General features: G+C 39.2%; 15 non-coding genes across 15 annotated transcripts; 8 read left to right on the forward strand and 7 right to left on the reverse strand.

Annotated features, from left to right (window-relative positions):
• Positions 1–611: 611 nt before the first annotated feature.
• On the forward strand, positions 612–730 carry LOC149938811 (5S ribosomal RNA). Its single transcript, XR_016482187.1, has one exon. It is a non-coding gene; the product is annotated as a 5S ribosomal RNA (ribosomal RNA).
• Positions 731–2,714: 1,984 nt separating this feature from the next.
• LOC149938812 (U2 spliceosomal RNA) lies at positions 2,715–2,906 on the reverse strand. Its single transcript, XR_016481585.1, has one exon. It is a non-coding gene; the product is annotated as a U2 spliceosomal RNA (small nuclear RNA).
• A 1,152-nt stretch (positions 2,907–4,058) lies between these two features.
• LOC149938813 (5S ribosomal RNA) lies at positions 4,059–4,177 on the forward strand. Its single transcript, XR_016482188.1, has one exon. It is a non-coding gene; the product is annotated as a 5S ribosomal RNA (ribosomal RNA).
• A 1,983-nt stretch (positions 4,178–6,160) lies between these two features.
• On the reverse strand, positions 6,161–6,352 carry LOC149938814 (U2 spliceosomal RNA). Its single transcript, XR_016481586.1, has one exon. It is a non-coding gene; the product is annotated as a U2 spliceosomal RNA (small nuclear RNA).
• Positions 6,353–7,503: 1,151 nt separating this feature from the next.
• LOC149938815 (5S ribosomal RNA) lies at positions 7,504–7,622 on the forward strand. Its single transcript, XR_016482189.1, has one exon. It is a non-coding gene; the product is annotated as a 5S ribosomal RNA (ribosomal RNA).
• A 1,987-nt stretch (positions 7,623–9,609) lies between these two features.
• Positions 9,610–9,801, reverse strand: LOC149938816 (U2 spliceosomal RNA). The gene has a single exon (XR_016481587.1). It is a non-coding gene; the product is annotated as a U2 spliceosomal RNA (small nuclear RNA).
• A 1,160-nt stretch (positions 9,802–10,961) lies between these two features.
• Positions 10,962–11,080, forward strand: LOC149938817 (5S ribosomal RNA). Its single transcript, XR_016482190.1, has one exon. It is a non-coding gene; the product is annotated as a 5S ribosomal RNA (ribosomal RNA).
• Positions 11,081–13,063: 1,983 nt separating this feature from the next.
• On the reverse strand, positions 13,064–13,255 carry LOC149938818 (U2 spliceosomal RNA). The gene has a single exon (XR_016481588.1). It is a non-coding gene; the product is annotated as a U2 spliceosomal RNA (small nuclear RNA).
• Positions 13,256–14,407: 1,152 nt separating this feature from the next.
• LOC149938819 (5S ribosomal RNA) lies at positions 14,408–14,526 on the forward strand. Its single transcript, XR_016482191.1, has one exon. It is a non-coding gene; the product is annotated as a 5S ribosomal RNA (ribosomal RNA).
• Positions 14,527–16,509: 1,983 nt separating this feature from the next.
• On the reverse strand, positions 16,510–16,701 carry LOC149938820 (U2 spliceosomal RNA). Its single transcript, XR_016481589.1, has one exon. It is a non-coding gene; the product is annotated as a U2 spliceosomal RNA (small nuclear RNA).
• Positions 16,702–17,853: 1,152 nt separating this feature from the next.
• Positions 17,854–17,972, forward strand: LOC149938821 (5S ribosomal RNA). The gene has a single exon (XR_016481466.1). It is a non-coding gene; the product is annotated as a 5S ribosomal RNA (ribosomal RNA).
• A 1,983-nt stretch (positions 17,973–19,955) lies between these two features.
• On the reverse strand, positions 19,956–20,147 carry LOC149938822 (U2 spliceosomal RNA). Its single transcript, XR_016481590.1, has one exon. It is a non-coding gene; the product is annotated as a U2 spliceosomal RNA (small nuclear RNA).
• Positions 20,148–21,300: 1,153 nt separating this feature from the next.
• Positions 21,301–21,419, forward strand: LOC149938823 (5S ribosomal RNA). Its single transcript, XR_016482192.1, has one exon. It is a non-coding gene; the product is annotated as a 5S ribosomal RNA (ribosomal RNA).
• Positions 21,420–23,402: 1,983 nt separating this feature from the next.
• LOC149938824 (U2 spliceosomal RNA) lies at positions 23,403–23,594 on the reverse strand. The gene has a single exon (XR_016481592.1). It is a non-coding gene; the product is annotated as a U2 spliceosomal RNA (small nuclear RNA).
• Positions 23,595–24,747: 1,153 nt separating this feature from the next.
• On the forward strand, positions 24,748–24,866 carry LOC149938825 (5S ribosomal RNA). The gene has a single exon (XR_016482193.1). It is a non-coding gene; the product is annotated as a 5S ribosomal RNA (ribosomal RNA).
• Positions 24,867–26,254: the final 1,388 nt, after the last annotated feature.

The raw sequence follows: 26,254 nt of genomic DNA on the forward strand, positions 1-26,254 counted from the left end.
GGTGTTGAAGTATGTTTGGGGTTAAGGATATTTTCATGATCTAAGTTTCATCTTAAACACGTGGATTTGGGACTAGTATTTTCTAGAATTTTTCTTATTTGCCATCATACATTTATTACAAAAATCATTTAAAATAAGAAAAAAGGCGCGGAAAGCAAAGCCGGAAATATGTGAAGCCTAGGCTAGCAACTACGCTACTAATAAAAATTGACTGCTCTCAATTTCTTACGGGTTTGCCAGATAAATATATTTCTCTAAGACGAAAAACCGGCCAAACCTTCACCTCCTCCGAACTCCAAAGGGGGAAAGCACACCACACCAATTTTATAGATTCGTAAACGCGCCTTCCCAATCGACCGCCATCACCTTACAGTCTACGGGGAGGGTGATGAAAAAACTGGTTTGGGGGGGGGGGGGGGATGAAATTTCTGCGGTAAAGGGCTTGCTCGTTGGTTGTCTGTACGATAATATCGGCGCCCAGTAAACGTTTCTAAAAAGAGTGTATAGAACGTTCTATTGGAGCCGCATGCAGCCGGTGGCCCTCGGCGATCACCAACCTACCAGGACCTGGCTAGTCGCGGCTTGTCCACCGCTATCAATTACACTCTAGCGGCAACGGCCATATCACGCTGAATACACCGGTTCTCGTCTGATCACCGAAGTTAAGCAGCGTCGAGCGCGGTCAGTACTTGGGAGGGAGACCACCTGGGAACACCGCGTGCCGTTGGCTACTCATTTATTTTCGCGGGATGGGATTTGCGTCTTTTAACAGGAAAATACCTTCATCCTATCATTTTGACGCTGCTTTTTTATGCAATTAAAAGTTCGCCCAGACGATAATATTATTTCGGTCAACTCTTGGCCTTTTTTTAACAACTGGCAGCATCTTTCCGTGAATAAAATACATGTTAGTATCAAAATTGAACAAAATAAAATGGCGAGAAAATTGGTTTTCATTTTATTCTACTTAAGGCTTGTACTTAAAATAGTACTAACTTACTTACTTACTTACTTACTTACTTACTTACTTACTTACTAACTAACTAACTAACTAACTAACTAACTAACTAACTAACTAACTAACTAATTAACTAACTAACTAACTAACTAACTAATTAACTAACTAACTAACTAACTAACTAACTAACTAACTAACGTTTATCTCTAAACAAAAACATTTCCGCGGTAAAATCCACTCTGAAATGGCCTTTTCTGGTTTTGGAATGAAGTCCAAAGTTAAAATTTTATTAACAAATTCTAATTGTGAAATATATTTTTTGTTCTAAATTTTAATCTTAAATGTAATTTAAATAGTTGAATCTAAAAAAGGACTTTTGGAAAATGTTTTATAGAAGGTTTTATCATGGGACAGCCGCATGGATTAGGGGAGTAACCCAAAAATACAAAATATCAAAACAAACCACGAAATTAAATAATAAAACGGAGACAGAGATATATTTTTTAAACAAAATAATATAGCTAACTTTTATCTATTAATTGTTTTAGGTGATGTAGTTTATGTAAAATATAAAAATGAACCTTGGCACAATATAAATTTAATGTCATGTTTTATTGATACTTAGAAAAAGTAACAAACATTTCAAAAGTCAGATCTTTGAGATCATTATTAAAAAAATATAACATTTTAAATCCGAACTCCTCTATAAATATTAAAATTATAAATTCCTAATCTACTTTAACAAAAGATATATCATATTAAGTTTAATACTATTAATGTTAGGAATAATCATGACTTTGAGATAAATAGAACAAAAATGTTTAATTCCAAATATAGTTAATTATAGAGCAATATATAATAAATGATTTTGTACTTACCAAAAATAAGCCTTGCCACTTTATATCTTGGTAATGTAGCTGCCGCGGGCGGCGGGCCCCCGGCGGCGACTCACTGTCCACGGAAGACGGGAAGAGAGAAAAAATGGAGAGGGGCTTATTTCGTGTTTTCTCTTTACGCGGAACATCTTGGCTGGAACCCAATGACCTAAAAATGAGGGGCGCGCTGTCTCTACCCACCATACCGAAACCCGCGAATTTACGTTATGAAAACCGGTTCCTTCAGCCAACCACTTAGAACATGCACGATTTACGAACCTTCGGGTTACGAATAAAACCACAGGAATAACACAGAACAACCTCTTTTCGCGCCTTTATTTTACCCCTCTTACTTGCCTCCCGCTCGTCGGCCATTGCCTCTGCCCTAAACGGGGAGTCTAGCATCCACTCCTTGGGTATCCATAATGGAGGAGAGGACTGAAAGGGGGAAAACCAAGCATGGACGCGCCCAGGAAAATACCAAGGAGGATAGGAAGGGAGGCGAAGTAGGAGGGATGAACGCGGCAGCATCCTTGTAAGAAGCTTAGCGGCGGGAAAATTTCGGAAAAATGGCGGCTAGACGTAGCGTAGCTGCCGCAATCTTGCCGCCATTCATCCCTCCTACTTCGCCTCCCTTCCTATCCTCCGTGAAAATACCGCGAAAAAGAGTGTATAACTAGGTAAAAGAAAATTCAAAAACTGGAATCTTTCCGATTCTTCATTATTAACTATTCGACAATAAGGATTTTACCACTTATGACGTCAGAGGGGCAATATATTATAATAAAGAAATATATATAAAGACAGCCAAATAACATTTCCCGGAAATACTGTGTTGCGCAGTGCGCCATTATAAGAGCGTTTGATTTTTGATTTCAAGAGAGAAGTGGGCCGATCCCGGATTTACTGCAATACCAGGCCGACCCGTGGCGGAGGTGGAGCAAGCTCCGACCACTCCGCCGCCGTCCAAAAATAAGTTTAATATCTTGGGCCCCGATGGGACCCGTATCAGATATTAAGCTGATAAGAACAGATACTACACTTTGATCTTAGCCAAAAGGCCGAGAAGCGATAACCCGCTAGGAGCCGTCACTGTTTAACAAAGTAAAAAGAGAGAATTCGAGCATTTCAAATATTTCATAATTACGTCACCGAATGTTGGTCCTGGTGGGAGATGACAACGTTTGTAGCCATCGCGCGAACAAAGGAGAAGACGATATCTTGAATCCGTGAAATAGAGGTACACCGCCAGGCCCGGACTGGCACTTTTGGGGTCATCGGCTAGAGACAGTAGAGTGGGCCACTTTACCGGGCCGTATGGAAAAAAAATCTAAATGGTGGTTTATAGGACCATAAATAACGTATTAAGTGTACTAGATTCTACGTGAAACGTCAAACGCGTTTAAATGACCATTTAGGAAAAATTTATTATAAGCGAATAGAGCGTTCTATAAAAGTGGACCATAACCGGTCACTTTTCATACAGACTATAGAGCTGGTTCAGCAGGACTAACAACTTTTGTTATTCTTTGGTTTAAGAGAATTCGGCTTATGTCCTGTCTTTATATGAATATTTTAGAGACGTACCTTTTAGGAGTTGTAGGAGGCACCCTAGGTGTTGAAGTATGTTTGGGGTTAAGGATATTTTCATCATCTAAGTTTCATCTTAAACACGTGGATTTGGGACTAGTATTTTCTAGAATTTTTCTTATTTGCCATCATACATTTATTACAAAAATCATTTAAAATAAGAAAAAAGGCGCGGAAAGCAAAGCCGGAAATATGTGAAGCCTAGGCTAGCAACTACGCTACTAATAAAAATTGACTGCTCTCAATTTCTTACGGGTTTGCCAGATAAATATATTTCTCTAAGACGAAAAACCGGCCAAACCTTCACCTCCTCCGAACTCCAAAGGGGGAAAGCACACCACACCAATTTTATAGATTCGTAAACGCGCCTTCCCAATCGACCGCCATCACCTTACAGTCTACGGGGAGGGTGATGAAAAAACTGGTTTGGGGGGGGGGGGGGGATGAAATTTCTGCGGTAAAGGGCTTGCTCGTTGGTTGTCTGTACGATAATATCGGCGCCCAGTAAACGTTTCTAAAAAGAGTGTATAGAACGTTCTATTGGAGCCGCATGCAGCCGGTGGCCCTCGGCGATCACCAACCTACCAGGACCTGGCTAGTCGCGGCTTGTCCACCGCTATCAATTACACTCTAGCGGCAACGGCCATATCACGCTGAATACACCGGTTCTCGTCTGATCACCGAAGTTAAGCAGCGTCGAGCGCGGTCAGTACTTGGGAGGGAGACCACCTGGGAACACCGCGTGCCGTTGGCTACTCATTTATTTTCGCGGGATGGGATTTGCGTCTTTTAACAGGAAAATACCTTCATCCTATCATTTTGACGCTGCTTTTTTATGCAATTAAAAGTTCGCCCAGACGATAATATTATTTCGGTCAACTCTTGGCCTTTTTTTAACAACTGGCAGCATCTTTCCGTGAATAAAATACATGTTAGTATCAAAATTGAACAAAATAAAATGGCGAGAAAATTGGTTTTCATTTTATTCTACTTAAGGCTTGTACTTAAAATAGTACTAACTTACTTACTTACTTACTTACTTACTTACTTACTTACTTACTAACTAACTAACTAACTAACTAACTAACTAACTAACTAACTAACTAACTAATTAACTAACTAACTAACTAACTAACTAATTAACTAACTAACTAACTAACTAACTAACTAACTAACTAACGTTTATCTCTAAACAAAAACATTTCCGCGGTAAAATCCACTCTGAAATGGCCTTTTCTGGTTTTGGAATGAAGTCCAAAGTTAAAATTTTATTAACAAATTCTAATTGTGAAATATATTTTTTGTTCTAAATTTTAATCTTAAATGTAATTTAAATAGTTGAATCTAAAAAAGGACTTTTGGAAAATGTTTTATAGAAGGTTTTATCATGGGACAGCCGCATGGATTAGGGGAGTAACCCAAAAATACAAAATATCAAAACAAACCACGAAATTAAATAATAAAACGGAGACAGAGATATATTTTTTAAACAAAATAATATAGCTAACTTTTATCTATTAATTGTTTTAGGTGATGTAGTTTATGTAAAATATAAAAATGAACCTTGGCACAATATAAATTTAATGTCATGTTTTATTGATACTTAGAAAAAGTAACAAACATTTCAAAAGTCAGATCTTTGAGATCATTATTAAAAAAATATAACATTTTAAATCCGAACTCCTCTATAAATATTAAAATTATAAATTCCTAATCTACTTTAACAAAAGATATATCATATTAAGTTTAATACTATTAATGTTAGGAATAATCATGACTTTGAGATAAATAGAACAAAAATGTTTAATTCCAAATATAGTTAATTATAGAGCAATATATAATAAATGATTTTGTACTTACCAAAAATAAGCCTTGCCACTTTATATCTTGGTAATGTAGCTGCCGCGGGCGGCGGGCCCCCGGCGGCGACTCACTGTCCACGGAAGACGGGAAGAGAGAAAAAATGGAGAGGGGCTTATTTCGTGTTTTCTCTTTACGCGGAACATCTTGGCTGGAACCCAATGACCTAAAAATGAGGGGCGCGCTGTCTCTACCCACCATACCGAAACCCGCGAATTTACGTTATGAAAACCGGTTCCTTCAGCCAACCACTTAGAACATGCACGATTTACGAACCTTGGGTTACGAATAAAACCACAGGAATAACACAGAACAACCTCTTTTCGCGCCTTTATTTTACCCCTCTTACTTGCCTCCCGCTCGTCGGCCATTGCCTCTGCCCTAAACGGGGAGTCTAGCATCCACTCCTTGGGTATCCATAATGGAGGAGAGGACTGAAAGGGGGAAAACCAAGCATGGACGCGCCCAGGAAAATACCAAGGAGGATAGGAAGGGAGGCGAAGTAGGAGGGATGAACGCGGCAGCATCCTTGTAAGAAGCTTAGCGGCGGGAAAATTTCGGAAAAATGGCGGCTAGACGTAGCGTAGCTGCCGCAATCTTGCCGCCATTCATCCCTCCTACTTCGCCTCCCTTCCTATCCTCCGTGAAAATACCGCGAAAAAGAGTGTATAACTAGGTAAAAGAAAATTCAAAAACTGGAATCTTTCCGATTCTTCATTATTAACTATTCGACAATAAGGATTTTACCACTTATGACGTCAGAGGGGCAATATATTATAATAAAGAAATATATATAAAGACAGCCAAATAACATTTCCCGGAAATACTGTGTTGCGCAGTGCGCCATTATAAGAGCGTTTGATTTTTGATTTCAAGAGAGAAGTGGGCCGATCCCGGATTTACTGCAATACCAGGCCGACCCGTGGCGGAGGTGGAGCAAGCTCCGACCACTCCGCCGCCGTCCAAAAATAAGTTTAATATCTTGGGCCCCGATGGGACCCGTATCAGATATTAAGCTGATAAGAACAGATACTACACTTTGATCTTAGCCAAAAGGCCGAGAAGCGATAACCCGCTAGGAGCCGTCACTGTTTAACAAAGTAAAAAGAGAGAATTCGAGCATTTCAAATATTTCATAATTACGTCACCGAATGTTGGTCCTGGTGGGAGATGACAACGTTTGTAGCCATCGCGCGAACAAAGGAGAAGACGATATCTTGAATCCGTGAAATAGAGGTACACCGCCAGGCCCGGACTGGCACTTTTGGGGTCATCGGCTAGAGACAGTAGAGTGGGCCACTTTACCGGGCCGTATGGAAAAAAAATCTAAATGGTGGTTTATAGGACCATAAATAACGTATTAAGTGTACTAGATTCTACGTGAAACGTCAAACGCGTTTAAATGACCATTTAGGAAAAATTTATTATAAGCGAATAGAGCGTTCTATAAAAGTGGACCATAACCGGTCACTTTTCATACAGACTATAGAGCTGGTTCAGCAGGACTAACAACTTTTGTTATTCTTTGGTTTAAGAGAATTCGGCTTATGTCCTGTCTTTATATGAATATTTTAGAGACGTACCTTTTAGGAGTTGTAGGAGGCACCCTAGGTGTTGAAGTATGTTTGGGGTTAAGGATATTTTCATGATCTAAGTTTCATCTTAAACACGTGGATTTGGGACTAGTATTTTCTAGAATTTTTCTTATTTGCCATCATACATTTATTACAAAAATCATTTAAAATAAGAAAAAAGGCGCGGAAAGCAAAGCCGGAAATATGTGAAGCCTAGGCTAGCAACTACGCTACTAATAAAAATTGACTGCTCTCAATTTCTTACGGGTTTGCCAGATAAATATATTTCTCTAAGACGAAAAACCGGCCAAACCTTCACCTCCTCCGAACTCCAAAGGGGGAAAGCACACCACACCAATTTTATAGATTCGTAAACGCGCCTTCCCAATCGACCGCCATCACCTTACAGTCTACGGGGAGGGTGATGAAAAAACTGGTTTGGGGGGGGGGGGGGATGAAATTTCTGCGGTAAAGGGCTTGCTCGTTGGTTGTCTGTACGATAATATCGGCGCCCAGTAAACGTTTCTAAAAAGAGTGTATAGAACGTTCTATTGGAGCCGCATGCAGCCGGTGGCCCTCGGCGATCACCAACCTACCAGGACCTGGCTAGTCGCGGCTTGTCCACCGCTATCAATTACACTCTAGCGGCAACGGCCATATCACGCTGAATACACCGGTTCTCGTCTGATCACCGAAGTTAAGCAGCGTCGAGCGCGGTCAGTACTTGGGAGGGAGACCACCTGGGAACACCGCGTGCCGTTGGCTACTCATTTATTTTCGCGGGATGGGATTTGCGTCTTTTAACAGGAAAATACCTTCATCCTATCATTTTGACGCTGCTTTTTTATGCAATTAAAAGTTCGCCCAGACGATAATATTATTTCGGTCAACTCTTGGCCTTTTTTTAACAACTGGCAGCATCTTTCCGTGAATAAAATACATGTTAGTATCAAAATTGAACAAAATAAAATGGCGAGAAAATTGGTTTTCATTTTATTCTACTTAAGGCTTGTACTTAAAATAGTACTAACTTACTTACTTACTTACTTACTTACTTACTTACTTACTTACTAACTAACTAACTAACTAACTAACTAACTAACTAACTAACTAACTAACTAACTAATTAACTAACTAACTAACTAACTAACTAATTAACTAACTAACTAACTAACTAACTAACTAACTAACTAACGTTTATCTCTAAACAAAAACATTTCCGCGGTAAAATCCACTCTGAAATGGCCTTTTCTGGTTTTGGAATGAAGTCCAAAGTTAAAATTTTATTAACAAATTCTAATTGTGAAATATATTTTTTGTTCTAAATTTTAATCTTAAATGTAATTTAAATAGTTGAATCTAAAAAAGGACTTTTGGAAAATGTTTTATAGAAGGTTTTATCATGGGACAGCCGCATGGATTAGGGGAGTAACCCAAAAATACAAAATATCAAAACAAACCACGAAATTAAATAATAAAACGGAGACAGAGATATATTTTTTAAACAAAATAATATAGCTAACTTTTATCTATTAATTGTTTTAGGTGATGTAGTTTATGTAAAATATAAAAATGAACCTTGGCACAATATAAATTTAATGTCATGTTTTATTGATACTTAGAAAAAGTAACAAACATTTCAAAAGTCAGATCTTTGAGATCATTATTAAAAAAATATAACATTTTAAATCCGAACTCCTCTATAAATATTAAAATTATAAATTCCTAATCTACTTTAACAAAAGATATATCATATTAAGTTTAATACTATTAATGTTAGGAATAATCATGACTTTGAGATAAATAGAACAAAAATGTTTAATTCCAAATATAGTTAATTATAGAGCAATATATAATAAATGATTTTGTACTTACCAAAAATAAGCCTTGCCACTTTATATCTTGGTAATGTAGCTGCCGCGGGCGGCGGGCCCCCGGCGGCGACTCACTGTCCACGGAAGACGGGAAGAGAGAAAAAATGGAGAGGGGCTTATTTCGTGTTTTCTCTTTACGCGGAACATCTTGGCTGGAACCCAATGACCTAAAAATGAGGGGCGCGCTGTCTCTACCCACCATACCGAAACCCGCGAATTTACGTTATGAAAACCGGTTCCTTCAGCCAACCACTTAGAACATGCACGATTTACGAACCTTGGGTTACGAATAAAACCACAGGAATAACACAGAACAACCTCTTTTCGCGCCTTTATTTTACCCCTCTTACTTGCCTCCCGCTCGTCGGCCATTGCCTCTGCCCTAAACGGGGAGTCTAGCATCCACTCCTTGGGTATCCATAATGGAGGAGAGGACTGAAAGGGGGAAAACCAAGCATGGACGCGCCCAGGAAAATACCAAGGAGGATAGGAAGGGAGGCGAAGTAGGAGGGATGAACGCGGCAGCATCCTTGTAAGAAGCTTAGCGGCGGGAAAATTTCGGAAAAATGGCGGCTAGACGTAGCGTAGCTGCCGCAATCTTGCCGCCATTCATCCCTCCTACTTCGCCTCCCTTCCTATCCTCCGTGAAAATACCGCGAAAAAGAGTGTATAACTAGGTAAAAGAAAATTCAAAAACTGGAATCTTTCCGATTCTTCATTATTAACTATTCGACAATAAGGATTTTACCACTTATGACGTCAGAGGGGCAATATATTATAATAAAGAAATATATATAAAGACAGCCAAATAACATTTCCCGGAAATACTGTGTTGCGCAGTGCGCCATTATAAGAGCGTTTGATTTTTGATTTCAAGAGAGAAGTGGGCCGATCCCGGATTTACTGCAATACCAGGCCGACCCGTGGCGGAGGTGGAGCAAGCTCCGACCACTCCGCCGCCGTCCAAAAATAAGTTTAATATCTTGGGCCCCGATGGGACCCGTATCAGATATTAAGCTGATAAGAACAGATACTACACTTTGATCTTAGCCAAAAGGCCGAGAAGCGATAACCCGCTAGGAGCCGTCACTGTTTAACAAAGTAAAAAGAGAGAATTCGAGCATTTCAAATATTTCATAATTACGTCACCGAATGTTGGTCCTGGTGGGAGATGACAACGTTTGTAGCCATCGCGCGAACAAAGGAGAAGACGATATCTTGAATCCGTGAAATAGAGGTACACCGCCAGGCCCGGACTGGCACTTTTGGGGTCATCGGCTAGAGACAGTAGAGTGGGCCACTTTACCGGGCCGTATGGAAAAAAAATCTAAATGGTGGTTTATAGGACCATAAATAACGTATTAAGTGTACTAGATTCTACGTGAAACGTCAAACGCGTTTAAATGACCATTTAGGAAAAATTTATTATAAGCGAATAGAGCGTTCTATAAAAGTGGACCATAACCGGTCACTTTTCATACAGACTATAGAGCTGGTTCAGCAGGACTAACAACTTTTGTTATTCTTTGGTTTAAGAGAATTCGGCTTATGTCCTGTCTTTATATGAATATTTTAGAGACGTACCTTTTAGGAGTTGTAGGAGGCACCCTAGGTGTTGAAGTATGTTTGGGGTTAAGGATATTTTCATGATCTAAGTTTCATCTTAAACACGTGGATTTGGGACTAGTATTTTCTAGAATTTTTCTTATTTGCCATCATACATTTATTACAAAAATCATTTAAAATAAGAAAAAAGGCGCGGAAAGCAAAGCCGGAAATATGTGAAGCCTAGGCTAGCAACTACGCTACTAATAAAAATTGACTGCTCTCAATTTCTTACGGGTTTGCCAGATAAATATATTTCTCTAAGACGAAAAACCGGCCAAACCTTCACCTCCTCCGAACTCCAAAGGGGGAAAGCACACCACACCAATTTTATAGATTCGTAAACGCGCCTTCCCAATCGACCGCCATCACCTTACAGTCTACGGGGAGGGTGATGAAAAAACTGGTTTGGGGGGGGGGGGGGGATGAAATTTCTGCGGTAAAGGGCTTGCTCGTTGGTTGTCTGTACGATAATATCGGCGCCCAGTAAACGTTTCTAAAAAGAGTGTATAGAACGTTCTATTGGAGCCGCATGCAGCCGGTGGCCCTCGGCGATTCGGCGATCACCAACCTACCAGGACCTGGCTAGTCGCGGCTTGTCCACCGCTATCAATTACACTCTAGCGGCAACGGCCATATCACGCTGAATACACCGGTTCTCGTCTGATCACCGAAGTTAAGCAGCGTCGAGCGCGGTCAGTACTTGGGAGGGAGACCACCTGGGAACACCGCGTGCCGTTGGCTACTCATTTATTTTCGCGGGATGGGATTTGCGTCTTTTAACAGGAAAATACCTTCATCCTATCATTTTGACGCTGCTTTTTTATGCAATTAAAAGTTCGCCCAGACGATAATATTATTTCGGTCAACTCTTGGCCTTTTTTTAACAACTGGCAGCATCTTTCCGTGAATAAAATACATGTTAGTATCAAAATTGAACAAAATAAAATGGCGAGAAAATTGGTTTTCATTTTATTCTACTTAAGGCTTGTACTTAAAATAGTACTAACTTACTTACTTACTTACTTACTTACTTACTTACTTACTTACTAACTAACTAACTAACTAACTAACTAACTAACTAACTAACTAACTAACTAATTAACTAACTAACTAACTAACTAACTAATTAACTAACTAACTAACTAACTAACTAACTAACTAACTAACGTTTATCTCTAAACAAAAACATTTCCGCGGTAAAATCCACTCTGAAATGGCCTTTTCTGGTTTTGGAATGAAGTCCAAAGTTAAAATTTTATTAACAAATTCTAATTGTGAAATATATTTTTTGTTCTAAATTTTAATCTTAAATGTAATTTAAATAGTTGAATCTAAAAAAGGACTTTTGGAAAATGTTTTATAGAAGGTTTTATCATGGGACAGCCGCATGGATTAGGGGAGTAACCCAAAAATACAAAATATCAAAACAAACCACGAAATTAAATAATAAAACGGAGACAGAGATATATTTTTTAAACAAAATAATATAGCTAACTTTTATCTATTAATTGTTTTAGGTGATGTAGTTTATGTAAAATATAAAAATGAACCTTGGCACAATATAAATTTAATGTCATGTTTTATTGATACTTAGAAAAAGTAACAAACATTTCAAAAGTCAGATCTTTGAGATCATTATTAAAAAAATATAACATTTTAAATCCGAACTCCTCTATAAATATTAAAATTATAAATTCCTAATCTACTTTAACAAAAGATATATCATATTAAGTTTAATACTATTAATGTTAGGAATAATCATGACTTTGAGATAAATAGAACAAAAATGTTTAATTCCAAATATAGTTAATTATAGAGCAATATATAATAAATGATTTTGTACTTACCAAAAATAAGCCTTGCCACTTTATATCTTGGTAATGTAGCTGCCGCGGGCGGCGGGCCCCCGGCGGCGACTCACTGTCCACGGAAGACGGGAAGAGAGAAAAAATGGAGAGGGGCTTATTTCGTGTTTTCTCTTTACGCGGAACATCTTGGCTGGAACCCAATGACCTAAAAATGAGGGGCGCGCTGTCTCTACCCACCATACCGAAACCCGCGAATTTACGTTATGAAAACCGGTTCCTTCAGCCAACCACTTAGAACATGCACGATTTACGAACCTTGGGTTACGAATAAAACCACAGGAATAACACAGAACAACCTCTTTTCGCGCCTTTATTTTACCCCTCTTACTTGCCTCCCGCTCGTCGGCCATTGCCTCTGCCCTAAACGGGGAGTCTAGCATCCACTCCTTGGGTATCCATAATGGAGGAGAGGACTGAAAGGGGGAAAACCAAGCATGGACGCGCCCAGGAAAATACCAAGGAGGATAGGAAGGGAGGCGAAGTAGGAGGGATGAACGCGGCAGCATCCTTGTAAGAAGCTTAGCGGCGGGAAAATTTCGGAAAAATGGCGGCTAGACGTAGCGTAGCTGCCGCAATCTTGCCGCCATTCATCCCTCCTACTTCGCCTCCCTTCCTATCCTCCGTGAAAATACCGCGAAAAAGAGTGTATAACTAGGTAAAAGAAAATTCAAAAACTGGAATCTTTCCGATTCTTCATTATTAACTATTCGACAATAAGGATTTTACCACTTATGACGTCAGAGGGGCAATATATTATAATAAAGAAATATATATAAAGACAGCCAAATAACATTTCCCGGAAATACTGTGTTGCGCAGTGCGCCATTATAAGAGCGTTTGATTTTTGATTTCAAGAGAGAAGTGGGCCGATCCCGGATTTACTGCAATACCAGGCCGACCCGTGGCGGAGGTGGAGCAAGCTCCGACCACTCCGCCGCCGTCCAAAAATAAGTTTAATATCTTGGGCCCCGATGGGACCCGTATCAGATATTAAGCTGATAAGAACAGATACTACACTTTGATCTTAGCCAAAAGGCCGAGAAGCGATAACCCGCTAGGAGCCGTCACTGTTTAACAAAGTAAAAAGAGAGAATTCGAGCATTTCAAATATTTCATAATTACGTCACCGAATGTTGGTCCTGGTGGGAGATGACAACGTTTGTAGCCATCGCGCGAACAAAGGAGAAGACGATATCTTGAATCCGTGAAATAGAGGTACACCGCCAGGCCCGGACTGGCACTTTTGGGGTCATCGGCTAGAGACAGTAGAGTGGGCCACTTTACCGGGCCGTATGGAAAAAAAATCTAAATGGTGGTTTATAGGACCATAAATAACGTATTAAGTGTACTAGATTCTACGTGAAACGTCAAACGCGTTTAAATGACCATTTAGGAAAAATTTATTATAAGCGAATAGAGCGTTCTATAAAAGTGGACCATAACCGGTCACTTTTCATACAGACTATAGAGCTGGTTCAGCAGGACTAACAACTTTTGTTATTCTTTGGTTTAAGAGAATTCGGCTTATGTCCTGTCTTTATATGAATATTTTAGAGACGTACCTTTTAGGAGTTGTAGGAGGCACCCTAGGTGTTGAAGTATGTTTGGGGTTAAGGATATTTTCATGATCTAAGTTTCATCTTAAACACGTGGATTTGGGACTAGTATTTTCTAGAATTTTTCTTATTTGCCATCATACATTTATTACAAAAATCATTTAAAATAAGAAAAAAGGCGCGGAAAGCAAAGCCGGAAATATGTGAAGCCTAGGCTAGCAACTACGCTACTAATAAAAATTGACTGCTCTCAATTTCTTACGGGTTTGCCAGATAAATATATTTCTCTAAGACGAAAAACCGGCCAAACCTTCACCTCCTCCGAACTCCAAAGGGGGAAAGCACACCACACCAATTTTATAGATTCGTAAACGCGCCTTCCCAATCGACCGCCATCACCTTACAGTCTACGGGGAGGGTGATGAAAAAACTGGTTTGGGGGGGGGGGGGGGATGAAATTTCTGCGGTAAAGGGCTTGCTCGTTGGTTGTCTGTACGATAATATCGGCGCCCAGTAAACGTTTCTAAAAAGAGTGTATAGAACGTTCTATTGGAGCCGCATGCAGCCGGTGGCCCTCGGCGATCACCAACCTACCAGGACCTGGCTAGTCGCGGCTTGTCCACCGCTATCAATTACACTCTAGCGGCAACGGCCATATCACGCTGAATACACCGGTTCTCGTCTGATCACCGAAGTTAAGCAGCGTCGAGCGCGGTCAGTACTTGGGAGGGAGACCACCTGGGAACACCGCGTGCCGTTGGCTACTCATTTATTTTCGCGGGATGGGATTTGCGTCTTTTAACAGGAAAATACCTTCATCCTATCATTTTGACGCTGCTTTTTTATGCAATTAAAAGTTCGCCCAGACGATAATATTATTTCGGTCAACTCTTGGCCTTTTTTTAACAACTGGCAGCATCTTTCCGTGAATAAAATACATGTTAGTATCAAAATTGAACAAAATAAAATGGCGAGAAAATTGGTTTTCATTTTATTCTACTTAAGGCTTGTACTTAAAATAGTACTAACTTACTTACTTACTTACTTACTTACTTACTTACTTACTTACTAACTAACTAACTAACTAACTAACTAACTAACTAACTAACTAACTAACTAATTAACTAACTAACTAACTAACTAACTAATTAACTAACTAACTAACTAACTAACTAACTAACTAACTAACGTTTATCTCTAAACAAAAACATTTCCGCGGTAAAATCCACTCTGAAATGGCCTTTTCTGGTTTTGGAATGAAGTCCAAAGTTAAAATTTTATTAACAAATTCTAATTGTGAAATATATTTTTTGTTCTAAATTTTAATCTTAAATGTAATTTAAATAGTTGAATCTAAAAAAGGACTTTTGGAAAATGTTTTATAGAAGGTTTTATCATGGGACAGCCGCATGGATTAGGGGAGTAACCCAAAAATACAAAATATCAAAACAAACCACGAAATTAAATAATAAAACGGAGACAGAGATATATTTTTTAAACAAAATAATATAGCTAACTTTTATCTATTAATTGTTTTAGGTGATGTAGTTTATGTAAAATATAAAAATGAACCTTGGCACAATATAAATTTAATGTCATGTTTTATTGATACTTAGAAAAAGTAACAAACATTTCAAAAGTCAGATCTTTGAGATCATTATTAAAAAAATATAACATTTTAAATCCGAACTCCTCTATAAATATTAAAATTATAAATTCCTAATCTACTTTAACAAAAGATATATCATATTAAGTTTAATACTATTAATGTTAGGAATAATCATGACTTTGAGATAAATAGAACAAAAATGTTTAATTCCAAATATAGTTAATTATAGAGCAATATATAATAAATGATTTTGTACTTACCAAAAATAAGCCTTGCCACTTTATATCTTGGTAATGTAGCTGCCGCGGGCGGCGGGCCCCCGGCGGCGACTCACTGTCCACGGAAGACGGGAAGAGAGAAAAAATGGAGAGGGGCTTATTTCGTGTTTTCTCTTTACGCGGAACATCTTGGCTGGAACCCAATGACCTAAAAATGAGGGGCGCGCTGTCTCTACCCACCATACCGAAACCCGCGAATTTACGTTATGAAAACCGGTTCCTTCAGCCAACCACTTAGAACATGCACGATTTACGAACCTTGGGTTACGAATAAAACCACAGGAATAACACAGAACAACCTCTTTTCGCGCCTTTATTTTACCCCTCTTACTTGCCTCCCGCTCGTCGGCCATTGCCTCTGCCCTAAACGGGGAGTCTAGCATCCACTCCTTGGGTATCCATAATGGAGGAGAGGACTGAAAGGGGGAAAACCAAGCATGGACGCGCCCAGGAAAATACCAAGGAGGATAGGAAGGGAGGCGAAGTAGGAGGGATGAACGCGGCAGCATCCTTGTAAGAAGCTTAGCGGCGGGAAAATTTCGGAAAAATGGCGGCTAGACGTAGCGTAGCTGCCGCAATCTTGCCGCCATTCATCCCTCCTACTTCGCCTCCCTTCCTATCCTCCGTGAAAATACCGCGAAAAAGAGTGTATAACTAGGTAAAAGAAAATTCAAAAACTGGAATCTTTCCGATTCTTCATTATTAACTATTCGACAATAAGGATTTTACCACTTATGACGTCAGAGGGGCAATATATTATAATAAAGAAATATATATAAAGACAGCCAAATAACATTTCCCGGAAATACTGTGTTGCGCAGTGCGCCATTATAAGAGCGTTTGATTTTTGATTTCAAGAGAGAAGTGGGCCGATCCCGGATTTACTGCAATACCAGGCCGACCCGTGGCGGAGGTGGAGCAAGCTCCGACCACTCCGCCGCCGTCCAAAAATAAGTTTAATATCTTGGGCCCCGATGGGACCCGTATCAGATATTAAGCTGATAAGAACAGATACTACACTTTGATCTTAGCCAAAAGGCCGAGAAGCGATAACCCGCTAGGAGCCGTCACTGTTTAACAAAGTAAAAAGAGAGAATTCGAGCATTTCAAATATTTCATAATTACGTCACCGAATGTTGGTCCTGGTGGGAGATGACAACGTTTGTAGCCATCGCGCGAACAAAGGAGAAGACGATATCTTGAATCCGTGAAATAGAGGTACACCGCCAGGCCCGGACTGGCACTTTTGGGGTCATCGGCTAGAGACAGTAGAGTGGGCCACTTTACCGGGCCGTATGGAAAAAAAATCTAAATGGTGGTTTATAGGACCATAAATAACGTATTAAGTGTACTAGATTCTACGTGAAACGTCAAACGCGTTTAAATGACCATTTAGGAAAAATTTATTATAAGCGAATAGAGCGTTCTATAAAAGTGGACCATAACCGGTCACTTTTCATACAGACTATAGAGCTGGTTCAGCAGGACTAACAACTTTTGTTATTCTTTGGTTTAAGAGAATTCGGCTTATGTCCTGTCTTTATATGAATATTTTAGAGACGTACCTTTTAGGAGTTGTAGGAGGCACCCTAGGTGTTGAAGTATGTTTGGGGTTAAGGATATTTTCATGATCTAAGTTTCATCTTAAACACGTGGATTTGGGACTAGTATTTTCTAGAATTTTTCTTATTTGCCATCATACATTTATTACAAAAATCATTTAAAATAAGAAAAAAGGCGCGGAAAGCAAAGCCGGAAATATGTGAAGCCTAGGCTAGCAACTACGCTACTAATAAAAATTGACTGCTCTCAATTTCTTACGGGTTTGCCAGATAAATATATTTCTCTAAGACGAAAAACCGGCCAAACCTTCACCTCCTCCGAACTCCAAAGGGGGAAAGCACACCACACCAATTTTATAGATTCGTAAACGCGCCTTCCCAATCGACCGCCATCACCTTACAGTCTACGGGGAGGGTGATGAAAAAACTGGTTTGGGGGGGGGGGGGGGATGAAATTTCTGCGGTAAAGGGCTTGCTCGTTGGTTGTCTGTACGATAATATCGGCGCCCAGTAAACGTTTCTAAAAAGAGTGTATAGAACGTTCTATTGGAGCCGCATGCAGCCGGTGGCCCTCGGCGATCACCAACCTACCAGGACCTGGCTAGTCGCGGCTTGTCCACCGCTATCAATTACACTCTAGCGGCAACGGCCATATCACGCTGAATACACCGGTTCTCGTCTGATCACCGAAGTTAAGCAGCGTCGAGCGCAGTCAGTACTTGGGAGGGAGACCACCTGGGAACACCGCGTGCCGTTGGCTACTCATTTATTTTCGCGGGATGGGATTTGCGTCTTTTAACAGGAAAATACCTTCATCCTATCATTTTGACGCTGCTTTTTTATGCAATTAAAAGTTCGCCCAGACGATAATATTATTTCGGTCAACTCTTGGCCTTTTTTTAACAACTGGCAGCATCTTTCCGTGAATAAAATACATGTTAGTATCAAAATTGAACAAAATAAAATGGCGAGAAAATTGGTTTTCATTTTATTCTACTTAAGGCTTGTACTTAAAATAGTACTAACTTACTTACTTACTTACTTACTTACTTACTTACTTACTTACTAACTAACTAACTAACTAACTAACTAACTAACTAACTAACTAACTAACTAATTAACTAACTAACTAACTAACTAACTAATTAACTAACTAACTAACTAACTAACTAACTAACTAACTAACGTTTATCTCTAAACAAAAACATTTCCGCGGTAAAATCCACTCTGAAATGGCCTTTTCTGGTTTTGGAATGAAGTCCAAAGTTAAAATTTTATTAACAAATTCTAATTGTGAAATATATTTTTTGTTCTAAATTTTAATCTTAAATGTAATTTAAATAGTTGAATCTAAAAAAGGACTTTTGGAAAATGTTTTATAGAAGGTTTTATCATGGGACAGCCGCATGGATTAGGGGAGTAACCCAAAAATACAAAATATCAAAACAAACCACGAAATTAAATAATAAAACGGAGACAGAGATATATTTTTTAAACAAAATAATATAGCTAACTTTTATCTATTAATTGTTTTAGGTGATGTAGTTTATGTAAAATATAAAAATGAACCTTGGCACAATATAAATTTAATGTCATGTTTTATTGATACTTAGAAAAAGTAACAAACATTTCAAAAGTCAGATCTTTGAGATCATTATTAAAAAAATATAACATTTTAAATCCGAACTCCTCTATAAATATTAAAATTATAAATTCCTAATCTACTTTAACAAAAGATATATCATATTAAGTTTAATACTATTAATGTTAGGAATAATCATGACTTTGAGATAAATAGAACAAAAATGTTTAATTCCAAATATAGTTAATTATAGAGCAATATATAATAAATGATTTTGTACTTACCAAAAATAAGCCTTGCCACTTTATATCTTGGTAATGTAGCTGCCGCGGGCGGCGGGCCCCCGGCGGCGACTCACTGTCCACGGAAGACGGGAAGAGAGAAAAAATGGAGAGGGGCTTATTTCGTGTTTTCTCTTTACGCGGAACATCTTGGCTGGAACCCAATGACCTAAAAATGAGGGGCGCGCTGTCTCTACCCACCATACCGAAACCCGCGAATTTACGTTATGAAAACCGGTTCCTTCAGCCAACCACTTAGAACATGCACGATTTACGAACCTTGGGTTACGAATAAAACCACAGGAATAACACAGAACAACCTCTTTTCGCGCCTTTATTTTACCCCTCTTACTTGCCTCCCGCTCGTCGGCCATTGCCTCTGCCCTAAACGGGGAGTCTAGCATCCACTCCTTGGGTATCCATAATGGAGGAGAGGACTGAAAGGGGGAAAACCAAGCATGGACGCGCCCAGGAAAATACCAAGGAGGATAGGAAGGGAGGCGAAGTAGGAGGGATGAACGCGGCAGCATCCTTGTAAGAAGCTTAGCGGCGGGAAAATTTCGGAAAAATGGCGGCTAGACGTAGCGTAGCTGCCGCAATCTTGCCGCCATTCATCCCTCCTACTTCGCCTCCCTTCCTATCCTCCGTGAAAATACCGCGAAAAAGAGTGTATAACTAGGTAAAAGAAAATTCAAAAACTGGAATCTTTCCGATTCTTCATTATTAACTATTCGACAATAAGGATTTTACCACTTATGACGTCAGAGGGGCAATATATTATAATAAAGAAATATATATAAAGACAGCCAAATAACATTTCCCGGAAATACTGTGTTGCGCAGTGCGCCATTATAAGAGCGTTTGATTTTTGATTTCAAGAGAGAAGTGGGCCGATCCCGGATTTACTGCAATACCAGGCCGACCCGTGGCGGAGGTGGAGCAAGCTCCGACCACTCCGCCGCCGTCCAAAAATAAGTTTAATATCTTGGGCCCCGATGGGACCCGTATCAGATATTAAGCTGATAAGAACAGATACTACACTTTGATCTTAGCCAAAAGGCCGAGAAGCGATAACCCGCTAGGAGCCGTCACTGTTTAACAAAGTAAAAAGAGAGAATTCGAGCATTTCAAATATTTCATAATTACGTCACCGAATGTTGGTCCTGGTGGGAGATGACAACGTTTGTAGCCATCGCGCGAACAAAGGAGAAGACGATATCTTGAATCCGTGAAATAGAGGTACACCGCCAGGCCCGGACTGGCACTTTTGGGGTCATCGGCTAGAGACAGTAGAGTGGGCCACTTTACCGGGCCGTATGGAAAAAAAATCTAAATGGTGGTTTATAGGACCATAAATAACGTATTAAGTGTACTAGATTCTACGTGAAACGTCAAACGCGTTTAAATGACCATTTAGGAAAAATTTATTATAAGCGAATAGAGCGTTCTATAAAAGTGGACCATAACCGGTCACTTTTCATACAGACTATAGAGCTGGTTCAGCAGGACTAACAACTTTTGTTATTCTTTGGTTTAAGAGAATTCGGCTTATGTCCTGTCTTTATATGAATATTTTAGAGACGTACCTTTTAGGAGTTGTAGGAGGCACCCTAGGTGTTGAAGTATGTTTGGGGTTAAGGATATTTTCATGATCTAAGTTTCATCTTAAACACGTGGATTTGGGACTAGTATTTTCTAGAATTTTTCTTATTTGCCATCATACATTTATTACAAAAATCATTTAAAATAAGAAAAAAGGCGCGGAAAGCAAAGCCGGAAATATGTGAAGCCTAGGCTAGCAACTACGCTACTAATAAAAATTGACTGCTCTCAATTTCTTACGGGTTTGCCAGATAAATATATTTCTCTAAGACGAAAAACCGGCCAAACCTTCACCTCCTCCGAACTCCAAAGGGGGAAAGCACACCACACCAATTTTATAGATTCGTAAACGCGCCTTCCCAATCGACCGCCATCACCTTACAGTCTACGGGGAGGGTGATGAAAAAACTGGTTTGGGGGGGGGGGGGGGGATGAAATTTCTGCGGTAAAGGGCTTGCTCGTTGGTTGTCTGTACGATAATATCGGCGCCCAGTAAACGTTTCTAAAAAGAGTGTATAGAACGTTCTATTGGAGCCGCATGCAGCCGGTGGCCCTCGGCGATCACCAACCTACCAGGACCTGGCTAGTCGCGGCTTGTCCACCGCTATCAATTACACTCTAGCGGCAACGGCCATATCACGCTGAATACACCGGTTCTCGTCTGATCACCGAAGTTAAGCAGCGTCGAGCGCGGTCAGTACTTGGGAGGGAGACCACCTGGGAACACCGCGTGCCGTTGGCTACTCATTTATTTTCGCGGGATGGGATTTGCGTCTTTTAACAGGAAAATACCTTCATCCTATCATTTTGACGCTGCTTTTTTATGCAATTAAAAGTTCGCCCAGACGATAATATTATTTCGGTCAACTCTTGGCCTTTTTTTAACAACTGGCAGCATCTTTCCGTGAATAAAATACATGTTAGTATCAAAATTGAACAAAATAAAATGGCGAGAAAATTGGTTTTCATTTTATTCTACTTAAGGCTTGTACTTAAAATAGTACTAACTTACTTACTTACTTACTTACTTACTTACTTACTTACTTACTAACTAACTAACTAACTAACTAACTAACTAACTAACTAACTAACTAACTAATTAACTAACTAACTAACTAACTAACTAATTAACTAACTAACTAACTAACTAACTAACTAACTAACTAACGTTTATCTCTAAACAAAAACATTTCCGCGGTAAAATCCACTCTGAAATGGCCTTTTCTGGTTTTGGAATGAAGTCCAAAGTTAAAATTTTATTAACAAATTCTAATTGTGAAATATATTTTTTGTTCTAAATTTTAATCTTAAATGTAATTTAAATAGTTGAATCTAAAAAAGGACTTTTGGAAAATGTTTTATAGAAGGTTTTATCATGGGACAGCCGCATGGATTAGGGGAGTAACCCAAAAATACAAAATATCAAAACAAACCACGAAATTAAATAATAAAACGGAGACAGAGATATATTTTTTAAACAAAATAATATAGCTAACTTTTATCTATTAATTGTTTTAGGTGATGTAGTTTATGTAAAATATAAAAATGAACCTTGGCACAATATAAATTTAATGTCATGTTTTATTGATACTTAGAAAAAGTAACAAACATTTCAAAAGTCAGATCTTTGAGATCATTATTAAAAAAATATAACATTTTAAATCCGAACTCCTCTATAAATATTAAAATTATAAATTCCTAATCTACTTTAACAAAAGATATATCATATTAAGTTTAATACTATTAATGTTAGGAATAATCATGACTTTGAGATAAATAGAACAAAAATGTTTAATTCCAAATATAGTTAATTATAGAGCAATATATAATAAATGATTTTGTACTTACCAAAAATAAGCCTTGCCACTTTATATCTTGGTAATGTAGCTGCCGCGGGCGGCGGGCCCCCGGCGGCGACTCACTGTCCACGGAAGACGGGAAGAGAGAAAAAATGGAGAGGGGCTTATTTCGTGTTTTCTCTTTACGCGGAACATCTTGGCTGGAACCCAATGACCTAAAAATGAGGGGCGCGCTGTCTCTACCCACCATACCGAAACCCGCGAATTTACGTTATGAAAACCGGTTCCTTCAGCCAACCACTTAGAACATGCACGATTTACGAACCTTGGGTTACGAATAAAACCACAGGAATAACACAGAACAACCTCTTTTCGCGCCTTTATTTTACCCCTCTTACTTGCCTCCCGCTCGTCGGCCATTGCCTCTGCCCTAAACGGGGAGTCTAGCATCCACTCCTTGGGTATCCATAATGGAGGAGAGGACTGAAAGGGGGAAAACCAAGCATGGACGCGCCCAGGAAAATACCAAGGAGGATAGGAAGGGAGGCGAAGTAGGAGGGATGAACGCGGCAGCATCCTTGTAAGAAGCTTAGCGGCGGGAAAATTTCGGAAAAATGGCGGCTAGACGTAGCGTAGCTGCCGCAATCTTGCCGCCATTCATCCCTCCTACTTCGCCTCCCTTCCTATCCTCCGTGAAAATACCGCGAAAAAGAGTGTATAACTAGGTAAAAGAAAATTCAAAAACTGGAATCTTTCCGATTCTTCATTATTAACTATTCGACAATAAGGATTTTACCACTTATGACGTCAGAGGGGCAATATATTATAATAAAGAAATATATATAAAGACAGCCAAATAACATTTCCCGGAAATACTGTGTTGCGCAGTGCGCCATTATAAGAGCGTTTGATTTTTGATTTCAAGAGAGAAGTGGGCCGATCCCGGATTTACTGCAATACCAGGCCGACCCGTGGCGGAGGTGGAGCAAGCTCCGACCACTCCGCCGCCGTCCAAAAATAAGTTTAATATCTTGGGCCCCGATGGGACCCGTATCAGATATTAAGCTGATAAGAACAGATACTACACTTTGATCTTAGCCAAAAGGCCGAGAAGCGATAACCCGCTAGGAGCCGTCACTGTTTAACAAAGTAAAAAGAGAGAATTCGAGCATTTCAAATATTTCATAATTACGTCACCGAATGTTGGTCCTGGTGGGAGATGACAACGTTTGTAGCCATCGCGCGAACAAAGGAGAAGACGATATCTTGAATCCGTGAAATAGAGGTACACCGCCAGGCCCGGACTGGCACTTTTGGGGTCATCGGCTAGAGACAGTAGAGTGGGCCACTTTACCGGGCCGTATGGAAAAAAAATCTAAATGGTGGTTTATAGGACCATAAATAACGTATTAAGTGTACTAGATTCTACGTGAAACGTCAAACGCGTTTAAATGACCATTTAGGAAAAATTTATTATAAGCGAATAGAGCGTTCTATAAAAGTGGACCATAACCGGTCACTTTTCATACAGACTATAGAGCTGGTTCAGCAGGACTAACAACTTTTGTTATTCTTTGGTTTAAGAGAATTCGGCTTATGTCCTGTCTTTATATGAATATTTTAGAGACGTACCTTTTAGGAGTTGTAGGAGGCACCCTAGGTGTTGAAGTATGTTTGGGGTTAAGGATATTTTCATGATCTAAGTTTCATCTTAAACACGTGGATTTGGGACTAGTATTTTCTAGAATTTTTCTTATTTGCCATCATACATTTATTACAAAAATCATTTAAAATAAGAAAAAAGGCGCGGAAAGCAAAGCCGGAAATATGTGAAGCCTAGGCTAGCAACTACGCTACTAATAAAAATTGACTGCTCTCAATTTCTTACGGGTTTGCCAGATAAATATATTTCTCTAAGACGAAAAACCGGCCAAACCTTCACCTCCTCCGAACTCCAAAGGGGGAAAGCACACCACACCAATTTTATAGATTCGTAAACGCGCCTTCCCAATCGACCGCCATCACCTTACAGTCTACGGGGAGGGTGATGAAAAAACTGGTTTGGGGGGGGGGGGGGGGATGAAATTTCTGCGGTAAAGGGCTTGCTCGTTGGTTGTCTGTACGATAATATCGGCGCCCAGTAAACGTTTCTAAAAAGAGTGTATAGAACGTTCTATTGGAGCCGCATGCAGCCGGTGGCCCTCGGCGATCACCAACCTACCAGGACCTGGCTAGTCGCGGCTTGTCCACCGCTATCAATTACACTCTAGCGGCAACGGCCATATCACGCTGAATACACCGGTTCTCGTCTGATCACCGAAGTTAAGCAGCGTCGAGCGCGGTCAGTACTTGGGAGGGAGACCACCTGGGAACACCGCGTGCCGTTGGCTACTCATTTATTTTCGCGGGATGGGATTTGCGTCTTTTAACAGGAAAATACCTTCATCCTATCATTTTGACGCTGCTTTTTTATGCAATTAAAAGTTCGCCCAGACGATAATATTATTTCGGTCAACTCTTGGCCTTTTTTTAACAACTGGCAGCATCTTTCCGTGAATAAAATACATGTTAGTATCAAAATTGAACAAAATAAAATGGCGAGAAAATTGGTTTTCATTTTATTCTACTTAAGGCTTGTACTTAAAATAGTACTAACTTACTTACTTACTTACTTACTTACTTACTTACTTACTTACTAACTAACTAACTAACTAACTAACTAACTAACTAACTAACTAACTAACTAATTAACTAACTAACTAACTAACTAACTAATTAACTAACTAACTAACTAACTAACTAACTAACTAACTAACGTTTATCTCTAAACAAAAACATTTCCGCGGTAAAATCCACTCTGAAATGGCCTTTTCTGGTTTTGGAATGAAGTCCAAAGTTAAAATTTTATTAACAAATTCTAATTGTGAAATATATTTTTTGTTCTAAATTTTAATCTTAAATGTAATTTAAATAGTTGAATCTAAAAAAGGACTTTTGGAAAATGTTTTATAGAAGGTTTTATCATGGGACAGCCGCATGGATTAGGGGAGTAACCCAAAAATACAAAATATCAAAACAAACCACGAAATTAAATAATAAAACGGAGACAGAGATATATTTTTTAAACAAAATAATATAGCTAACTTTTATCTATTAATTGTTTTAGGTGATGTAGTTTATGTAAAATATAAAAATGAACCTTGGCACAATATAAATTTAATGTCATGTTTTATTGATACTTAGAAAAAGTAACAAACATTTCAAAAGTCAGATCTTTGAGATCATTATTAAAAAAATATAACATTTTAAATCCGAACTCCTCTATAAATATTAAAATTATAAATTCCTAATCTACTTTAACAAAAGATATATCATATTAAGTTTAATACTATTAATGTTAGGAATAATCATGACTTTGAGATAAATAGAACAAAAATGTTTAATTCCAAATATAGTTAATTATAGAGCAATATATAATAAATGATTTTGTACTTACCAAAAATAAGCCTTGCCACTTTATATCTTGGTAATGTAGCTGCCGCGGGCGGCGGGCCCCCGGCGGCGACTCACTGTCCACGGAAGACGGGAAGAGAGAAAAAATGGAGAGGGGCTTATTTCGTGTTTTCTCTTTACGCGGAACATCTTGGCTGGAACCCAATGACCTAAAAATGAGGGGCGCGCTGTCTCTACCCACCATACCGAAACCCGCGAATTTACGTTATGAAAACCGGTTCCTTCAGCCAACCACTTAGAACATGCACGATTTACGAACCTTGGG

The sequence above is a fragment of the Leiobunum rupestre genome, chromosome 6 (genome assembly GCF_980474605.1).
Source record: "Leiobunum rupestre chromosome 6, qqLeiRupe1.1.hap1, whole genome shotgun sequence".
Taxonomy (NCBI): Eukaryota; Metazoa; Arthropoda; class Arachnida; order Opiliones; family Sclerosomatidae; genus Leiobunum; species Leiobunum rupestre.